Raw genomic sequence first — 9970 nt, forward strand, 5'->3', positions numbered from 1 at the left:
ATGACTAAAATTAACAATTCAGGCAATGACAGATGACGAGGATGTAGAGAAATAGGAACACTTTTGCACTGCTGCTGGAAATGTAAACTGGTGCAGCCACTCTGGAAAACAATATAGAGGTTCCTCAAAAAAAGTTTAAAATATAACTACCCTATGACCCAGCAATTGCACTACTGGGTTTTATCCAAAGGATATAGGGGTGCTGTTTCAAAGGGGCACATGCACCCCAATGTTTATAGTAGTGCTGTATACAATAGCCAAATTATGGAAAGAGCTCAAATGTCCATCCACTGATTTATGGATAAAGAAGATGTAGTATATATATACAATGGAATATTACTCGGCAATCAAAAAGAATGAAATCTTGCCATTTGCAACAACGTGGCTGGAACTAGAGTGTATTATGATAAGTGAAGTTAGTCAGAGAAAGACAAATATCATATGACTTCACTCATATGTGGAATTTAAGATACAAAACAGGTGAACATAAGGTAAGGGAAGCAAAAATAATGTAAAAACAGAGAGGGGGACAAAAAATAAAAGACTCTTAAATACAGAGGACAAACTGAGGGTTGCTGGAGGGGTTGTGGGTGGGGGAATGGGCTACATGGGCAAGGGGCAGTAAGGAGGACACTCATTGGGATGAGCACTGGGTGTTATACGTAGGTGATGAATCACTGGATTCTACTCCTAAAATCATTATTGTACTACATGCTAAGTAACTTGGATGTAAATTTTAATAAATAAATAATTTTTTAAAAAGAACCCTTGTGACTACACTGGCCCCGCCTGAATAATCCAGGATAATCCCCTCAGCTCAAAATCCTTAAATTAATTGCAGCTGCAAAACCGCTTTTACCCATGTATCATATTCACAGGTTCTGGGGATTAGGATTTGGCTTTGGCAAGCTTATATTCAGCCCACTGTGCCTTCCTTCAGCAGAACACAAATGCCTTCATGAAAACACAGATAAATGAGTACTTCAAGACGCATCACCATTTTTGTCAACCATTGACCAATATGATTAAGTTTGGAATCAAACTAATAATTGTAACCTAAGTATCAGCTGTTTGTAAGTCCTCAGAGTCCTTGAACCTGCTGTGGCTATCCAGTACTTCAAGATTTAAATAAAATTTGCTCAAACTCCCATTGCACATGTAGTTGGATATCCATTTTCCTTTTGAGTGTCTCCAAGAACTCCTGGGAGGCTTGCATTTCTCCTGCTCATCACTAGCTCAGATTTCCTGCTTTTGCAGCATTCTCAATCCCACTCTACACATCTCATCTTGTGCATTCTATCCACTTTACACTCTTTTCCACATGCCCTGCATGGCCCTGAGGACTACACTGTCCCAATCCATGCCCTGGGCCCTCACAGAGGCTGTGTGAGTAGCCGACTCTAGCTGAAGACAGGAAAGCACAGAAGGTGTTTACAGAACAGCACAGATAGCACAGCAAGCATCTTAAATATGCTCTAACTCCAGCTCATCCAGGTCATGCTATTTACCTTTTCTACACGAAATTTCATCTTTTTTACTCAATGAGCCTCTTGAGGCATTGTGCATTTAAAAAAAATGATCAATAATGTTTTTATAAAATACTAAACATTGTGCCAGTTTGAACTAACATTTTTTTCTCTAATACATAAATATTTCTATAATCCCCCATATAGGACCTTTACTATATGCTATTCACTGTGGTAAATGTTTTCTGTATGTTGTGACTTAGTCCTCAAAATAATCTTATGATGTAGTCATTATTATTATTATCAAGCCTATCAGATGGATGGGAAAATTTAGACTTGTAGAAGGTAAGTAATTTCTCAAGGTCAATCTAATAAGTGGTAAAAGGAAGATCTGAACACATAGACCACTGAGCATACAACATAGACACTGTGTTCTCTGAAGAATATTTCAATTCCACGCAAAGATCTTCTGCACCCCACCCACACATTACATTGTGGCAGTTGGAGAAATGGGCAATGTGTTAACTGGGGCATTCTGGTATTTCTGGCTTCCTCTCAGGGTCATAGACTCCTACGTGCTTGAAGGGAATGTGCTGGTCAGTCCCATGCCCATGCAGAACAGAAGCAGTGCATGTGACCAGGAAACTGGGCAACTTTGTGACATCTTCTGTAGATTACTTATCTTTGTCCATAGCCTCCTTTTCCCCATAATGGACTCCTGCAGGAATGGGGCTGGACCTACAGGTTGGGTCCTATTGATTTGGGCCTATGTGACCTGTGGTTAGCAGCTATCTTCTGCTCAAGGCATATCCACGGACAATGATATGGTCAGACGATCCACCCTTTTCATATTTTCTGATCAGGGTGACATTCTGATCAGGGTGTCTCTACTTGCTGGGTGGCTTCTTCTGGAATACCTCCTTCTTGCCGTATCCCAGACTTAGTGCCTTTACAGCAAGTGCCCAGTGAATAGTGGAATTCTTCATTGGCCCTATTTCAGTGCTGATGTTGTCAGCACTACCTCACTCTTATGTTCTCATTATTTCCATAGCTTTTCACCATTTTGCCCTCAAAACCCCCTATACCAGAGAAGTGACCATGCTACCGACACATTTGTTGCTAGATCCTGTCTATTCTGAGTCTGTGTGTCCTCTGTTCTTTCCTTTCCCCAGCAGGTCAGACTTTAACCACTAAATCGTTACCAAAAAAAAAAAAAAAAAAAAGGTCATTCCAGACTGTTCTCAGGGGTTTGAATCCAGTTTGGAGGGTTTGAGACTGCATTAAAATCTCCCCCTGCCCACTTGCCAGCTGTGAGACTTTGAACAAGAGTTAAAGTTACTTGGAGACTTCAGTAAGGCTCAGTTTTATTATCTTCAGTCAGAGGTGATGTTAAGTGGTCAAGAATAATTGTAAGGATGAAATGAAATAATGTATACAAATACCAGCAGTCTGCATGACACAGAAGTTCTCAGTAAATGTTAATTATGATTAAGAATACATTCCTGGGGGTGCCTGGGTGGCTCAGTTGGTTAAGCACCAGACTTCGGCTCAGGTCATGATCTCACGGTTTATGGGTTCGAGCCCCATGTCAGGCTCTGTGTTGACAGCTCGGAGCCTGGAGCCTGCTTCGGATTCTGTGTCTCCCTCTCTCTCTGCCCCTCCCATGCTTGCACTCTGTCTCTCTCTATATATCAAAAATAAATACACATTAAAAATTGAAAAACAATACATGCCTGTAGAGAATGGCCATTTTCCATTAACATTATCAAAGTGGTGGTCAGTTTTAATTCACTGCATTACAGAGTATTGTTCCAGAAGATTCTCCTTTCAATGCTAGGCAAAAATTTCTCTTATTTTGTAGGACTTAAATCTGGTCTTTGAGGGGCCAGGTCCATAGCTTTATGGAACACTAAATCCTGATTGCTTCCTGACCCACCTGACATTCTTTTTTTTTTTTTTTTAATTTTTTAAGTTTATTTGTTTATTTTTAAGAGAGAGAATGGGCAGAGAGAGCGGAAGAGAGAATCGCAAGGAGGCTCTGCACTATCAGCACAGAACCCGGCATGGGGCTGGAACTCACTAACATCGAGATGACAACGTGAGCTGAAATCAAGAGTCAGATGCTTAACAGACTGAACCACCCAGGGATCCAGCCCTGACATTCTGTGTAACAGAGGATGGGACCTCTGTCGGTTACAGTTTACCTGCTTCATCTCCCATCCCCACCTTCTATCCTAGCCAGTCACAGAACAATGGTTGTGTGTGCCTGTAAGGATCTGATACTTTGTTTTTAGTACTGCAAACAGCTGTACTACCTCCAGGCCATACCCTATCAACTCTTCCCACAGAGTTATAAGACTGAAGTAACTAAAGTCCTTCCTGACTCTGAGCTCAGCATTCTGAGGCATCTCCCTTTCTTTCTCCTCCTAAATCATTATCAGTACGAATTTGGCAGGGAGAGGCAGATAAAGGTCCAGTGAGTCCTTCAAGTCTTACAAATAATCCAAGTTTCCACAGTGGCATTTCCCTGCAGATTAACCTTTCTCTCGCTTGCTCCACAGAAGTTTTCAAGTTTATTTTCTGCAGTTCCTTTCCACCCTGCTTTTTGGAGTAATTTCCTTAGCATTAACAAATCCATGTGTGTGTTTAATCATTTGATTTAAATTCAAAAATGGATATGTTCATCCGAGGTATCAAATGCCAGTTCAAATCTTAATAATTACAAGGCCATAAACACCAAACCGTTAGCAATTTTGTTTACTGTGGAAGCCCTCTTATTCAGCATTCTTTCACACTGCTTATTATCTCTTCTCCTCAAGGGAGGCGCATCCTGAGTTATGTGCCAGCAATAGGGTCTGGCTATGGCTGAAATTTCTCCCCTTCAGCCACTGTCATCACACTATCTGGGAACTCCTATGATTTGAGGACCATGTTGGTTCTATCATGGGCTTATGAAAATTCTACCAATTTTTTGCCTATTTGGAAGTTTTAATCTAGTCTTCTGGGGATCCTTCTCAGGAATCTGAGGTCAGGGTGGACACGCTCCTTTCTTCAACAAGTAAAAAGAATGGGTAAGGAAGAAAAGAAAGAAGGAAGGGAAGAAGGAGAGAAGGAAGAAGGAATGGGAGGAAGGAAGGACGGCCCAACTCCTAGGTTATGGTGATTTTAAAAATATGCCTACAAATTCTTTGATGTGCCACCCCAAAATTGGAGTCCAGTTTCCCTCCCCTTGAGTGTGGGCTGGACTTAATGACTCACTTTTAACAACAAAAAAAAAATAGAACAAAAGTGACAGTGTGCAATTTCAAAGACTAGGCCTTTAACAGACACTATCGTTTCCACCTTGGTTGCTCTGTTTCTCACTCTCTCTTGAATCACTTGCTCTGGGGAAAACAGCTGCCATATTGTGAGCTGCTCCAAGGAGAGATCCATGTGTCAAGGAACTGAGGGAGACCTTTGGCCTTTGTCAGCAAAGACCTGAGGACCTTGGTCCAATAGCCAACAAGAAACTGAGGCCTGCCCACAGTCATGTGGGTGAACCATGTTGGAATTGCATTATCTAGCTCTTATCAAGCCCTGAGATGACTGTGGCTCCATTTGAGATCTTAAGTGAAACCTCATGAGAAACTCTGAGATAGAACCCAGCTCTTTGACCCTTGGAAACTGTGAGATATAAGTATTTGTAGTTTTAAGCTGCTATATTTTAGGTTAGTTTATTATACAGCGAGAGATAACTTAAACATAACTAGTAATAGTTGCCAGAATACCCAGATAGCACTGAAATTTAATTTGGATTCAAAGGAAGATAATCAGTACATTTTGATCAAGTAATTTCATTTCTAGAAATCTGTTCCAGGAACTATCACCTACATAATTACAAATTTATATGCAGTTACTAGGGATTATTACCTTATATAAAAATTTCAGCAATAAGGGATTGTGAAATAAATTATATTCTGTCAACTTACAGTGATTTTTACATAATGCTAAACAATAAGTTTAAAGAGTTTATAATGCAATATATATAAACAAAACCAGAATATAAAACATACATATATTGTAATTATAACTCAGTAAAAATCTATACATTAAAACTCTAGTTACAAAGTGTTACCTTTGCTCCAACAATAGAAGTAAAGTCTCCAGGGGCTGTAGGTCTCTAGCAATTGAAACTGTAAATGACAGCCAGGACTTTCATTTTCATGAGCATATATTCCTTAAACACTCAAAGAAATACAAACAGAAAGGGGAATTCTTATAGGACTGGATTCTTTCATCCCTGGAGACTGACTGATTGTTAGATTTAGATGTTTGTGTGACTTCATTCCTACCCACTTGCTGGTGAGATTAAACAACATTAAAAAATTATAATGAGTCCTACCATTCACCAATCTTTTATTATGTGCTAGATTCTGGGCTAGGCACTTTTATGATATCTCAATTAATTCTAGCATTAAAAAAAATGGTCCCACTTAAGCCAGAACTGAAATTTATACCTGGCTGTTAGATGGCACCATGGTACAGATTAGGTATAGTGCATGATATACCTTCCACAATTTTTATACAAGTTAAACTAACCTACACAGAGGCAGAAGGAAGCTTCTGGTAAATGAATTCACCTAGTGTCTGTGGTGGGGGTTCATTTATATACACATGCCTGGGGGACTGAGAGGGGACTCTCAAAGGGGATAGTTGGGCCCCTGAAACAAAATTCAACAGAAGGAAAGAATGAGTCTGGAATTAAGACATTGGATTCTCTGACAGCCCCAGAGAAATGTTATCTTACAGGACAAAGACTTTCCAGGTGTTATTAAAGACTTGACATGAGAAGATTATCAAGGATTATCTGAGTGGGCCCCAAATTCAGTCATAAGTGTTCTAACAAGAAAGAGGCAGAGAGAGATTACAAACAGGAGAAGAGAAGATAATATAACCATGGAGGCAGAGTTTGGGGTGATGCAGCCACAAGGTGAAGAATTCAAGCTGCCTTCAGAAACTAGAAAAAGCGAGGAATGGTTTCTCCCCTAGAGCCTCCAGAGGAGCCCTCTCCTGCTGACACATGACTTTAGCACGGAGATACTGATTTCAGACCTCTGGCCTCCTGTACTGTGAGATAATAAATTTCTGTTGTTTTCAGCCACCCTGTTAGTGGTAATTTATTAGGGCAGCCGTAGAAAACTAATACACTAGTTCTCTTGAAGACTTTTGTGTCCATATTTACATGGGATATTGGTCTGTACTTTTCCTATGATCTCTTGTCTGGTTTTGGTACCACATTAACGCACACACTGGAACATGTGCCCTTAAAGTCCATCTTCTCTTCTATTAGCCAAAGCCAGTCTTGCCACCTAGAATTAGATCACATCTCCTGTGGTCTACTAAAGGACAGGCAGTAATTCTTCCCTCTTTCTTCTGCGTCAGTATTTTTTTCCTTTTCCAATTCCCCTTATCACCATGCAAAGATGCTATTATTTCCCTTAAGAAATAAAAACCTCTTTTGACCCCATTTAGCCCTTCCACTCCTGCCCTTTTCCTCTTTTGTCCTTACCCCAAAATTCTTTAGTTGCCTGTACTCACAATCTCTGCCTTATCTCCTCCCATTTCCTCTTTCATCCACTCTGGTTGAGGGTTTGCCACAACCAAGCCTGTGGACCTGCTTTCCTTAATATTACTAATGACTCCACGTTGCTAAATATAACAGTCTCTGTTTATGTGATCATCCTGGCATTTGATATAATTGATCACGTTTTCTTCCTCCAACAATTTTGCTCATTTCGATGTCAGGCTACCACACTGGTTACCTTTCTAAATTTTGGCCATTCTGTCTCTTTTGTTGCCTCCTTTTCATTTCTTGAACTTCTACATGGTAGAAGTCCCCCAGGCTCAGTCTTTGGTCTTCTTTTCTATCAGCTTTTCATTTTACTTGATCTCATCTAGCTCCTTGTCTTTTCTATCTACCATCACCTGCTACATCTCATCTAGTATTATGGGTTTGAATAACTGTATGCTGATAACTCCAAAGTTACATTTATCCCTTAGACCTCTCTTGTGAACTCCAGACCATATATTCAATAGCCCACTTTTATATCTCTTGGATGTCTAACATGTGTTTCATAATGACATACACAAAACAGAATTCCTAATTTTTCTCTTAAATTGGTCCTTTTACAGTCTTTTCCATCGCAGTTAATAACAGCTCCCTCCTGCTAATGGTTAGGCCAAACATCCTGCTGTCTGTCAGCAAATTATATTAGTTATACTTTTAAGATATATTCAGATATTAAACTCTTTACATCGTCTTCAGTTTATTCTTCGAATGTCCAGAAAAGTACCTGACACACAGCAGTCATGCAATAATGATTTGTTGAAAGAATGAACAAAGTCATTTATGTCATATCCCTGCTCTTTATCAATTCCTTAGCACAGCTTGGCCCATAATACCTTGATGTGCTGTAATGGGGTCCATGTGTTCGTCTCTTCTTGCACATTTGTTTTTGTTTTTGTTTTTGTTTTTGTTTTTGTTTTCTGTTTTTTGTTTTTGAGAGAGAAAGAATGAGTGGGAGAGAGGCAAAGAGAGGATCCCAAGCAGGCCCTCCACCATCGGCACAGAGACAGATGCAGGGCTTGAACTCATGAACTGTGAGATCATGAACTGAGCCAAAACCAAGAGTCAGACACTTAACTGACTGAGCTACCCAGCCATCCTGCATGTTTTGCCACTAACCAGCAAGCATCATCGCTCCAATTATAGTGACCTACTTAAAGTTTCCCCATTTATAATGCTCTTTCATTCCTCTGTGCCTCCCACAATGCTGTTCCCTCAGCATAGAACATTCTTATGCTTTAACAGTATTTCAAGAGTTATCTTAGCCATGAAAAATCTCGTTCTCACCTAAATACTTCTTGGCCTACCTCAGCACATGCACTTCCTTCACTATACAAACCACACTCTACACGGTTTGCCTGTCTTCCCATCAGAATTCTAAGCTCTGTGTCTTGGTCATCTTGCTTTGGTATTTCTAAAGTCCAGCACAACACCCACCTTACAGAATGCAATGAATGTGAACAAGTAATGAATGAAAGGACCCCTCTGTGCATTATGTTCATATACAGAACCATAAAACAAGAGTTAATATAAAAATATGTTCTTTCACTATACATATGAATGAATTATTATTTGGCAACAACACTTCACACTCATCTCTAAGGGAAGGATGAATCCGAATATTTGCTTTGAGGGTGGTTTATTTTTATTCCTCCACACTAATCTAAAGGCAAGCTAACATTTTTTCCCCTGGTAAGTCATTCTTTCTCTTTAAAAAAAAGTTATTGTATTGCGATAAAAATACTTAACCTGAGATCTATTGTCTTAAATTTTTAAGTGTATGATACATTATTGTTGACTATACGTACAATGTTGTAGAGCAGATCTCTAGAGTTTATTCATCTTGCTTAACTAAAACTTTATGCCTATTGATTAGGCAGAAGAAAAATACATTAAATAAGCATTCTCTAATTTTACTGAAAAATATATTTTTTAAAAAAATGTTTATTTATTTTTGAGAGAGAGTGCATGCAAGTGGAGGAGGGGCAGAGAGAGAATTTCAAGCAGGCTGTGCACTGTCGGTGCAGAGCCCAATGCAAGGCTTGAACCATGACCTGAGCCGAAATCAAGAGTAGGATGCTCAACTGACTGAACCACCCAGGTGCCTCTGAAAAAAATATTTATCATACTTCCATGTGCCATATATGGAACTAGAGGAATTATTTTCCACTTTTACTACCATGCTCTCGCTGTCTTGCTCTCTCTCTCAAGATTGAAATCAGCCACTTCTCAAGTCTAACCAAAATTGTACTGTAACAATACAAAGAACACAAAATGCTTTATTATCATAAGACTGCAACTATAAACAAAAGAATGTGTGGGCAGAGACTGGGAAAGTAATACGAAATGCAGTTCACTGACATTTACTGAACACATACTCTGACTCACACAGTATTCTAGATGCCATTACAAAGAAGGAACAGTCTTCCTGGAGTAGTCCACGCTCTCACAGCATTTATGCGAATTGCTGCAATCCCTTTGATAAGTAACATCGGTGGCACCTGTCATGTCTCCACTTTGGAGGACACCAATGTGTCACAGGAGTCAAACTACTGCGGTGGTGGAGGCCCAGTAGGGTTTATGGAACCCTAGAGAATTACTGTGGAGAATGTCAGCTGTATCAGTAGTGGGAACTAAGGTTGTTATTGAGGCGGAAAGGAAAAAGAGTTGTGGTGTGTAAGAAGCAGTAGATGTCCTCCTCACATGGTTACCAAAAAAAAAAAAAAAAATCAGTTGGTGTCTCTGAAGCACAATAACTGCAAGGGTTCTATTCAAAGAGCCAGTGTGTGGGGGCAAATTGACCATTTGGCCTAGACTTCTGGGATGGTTCTTGGAGCCTATATCCTCTCTCCAGGCATGCACTGATATATTCATAGCTATCCTTCCCCACATTTGCCAG

The sequence above is a fragment of the Prionailurus viverrinus genome, chromosome B4 (genome assembly GCF_022837055.1).
Source record: "Prionailurus viverrinus isolate Anna chromosome B4, UM_Priviv_1.0, whole genome shotgun sequence".
NCBI lineage: Eukaryota > Metazoa > Chordata > Mammalia > Carnivora > Felidae > Prionailurus > Prionailurus viverrinus.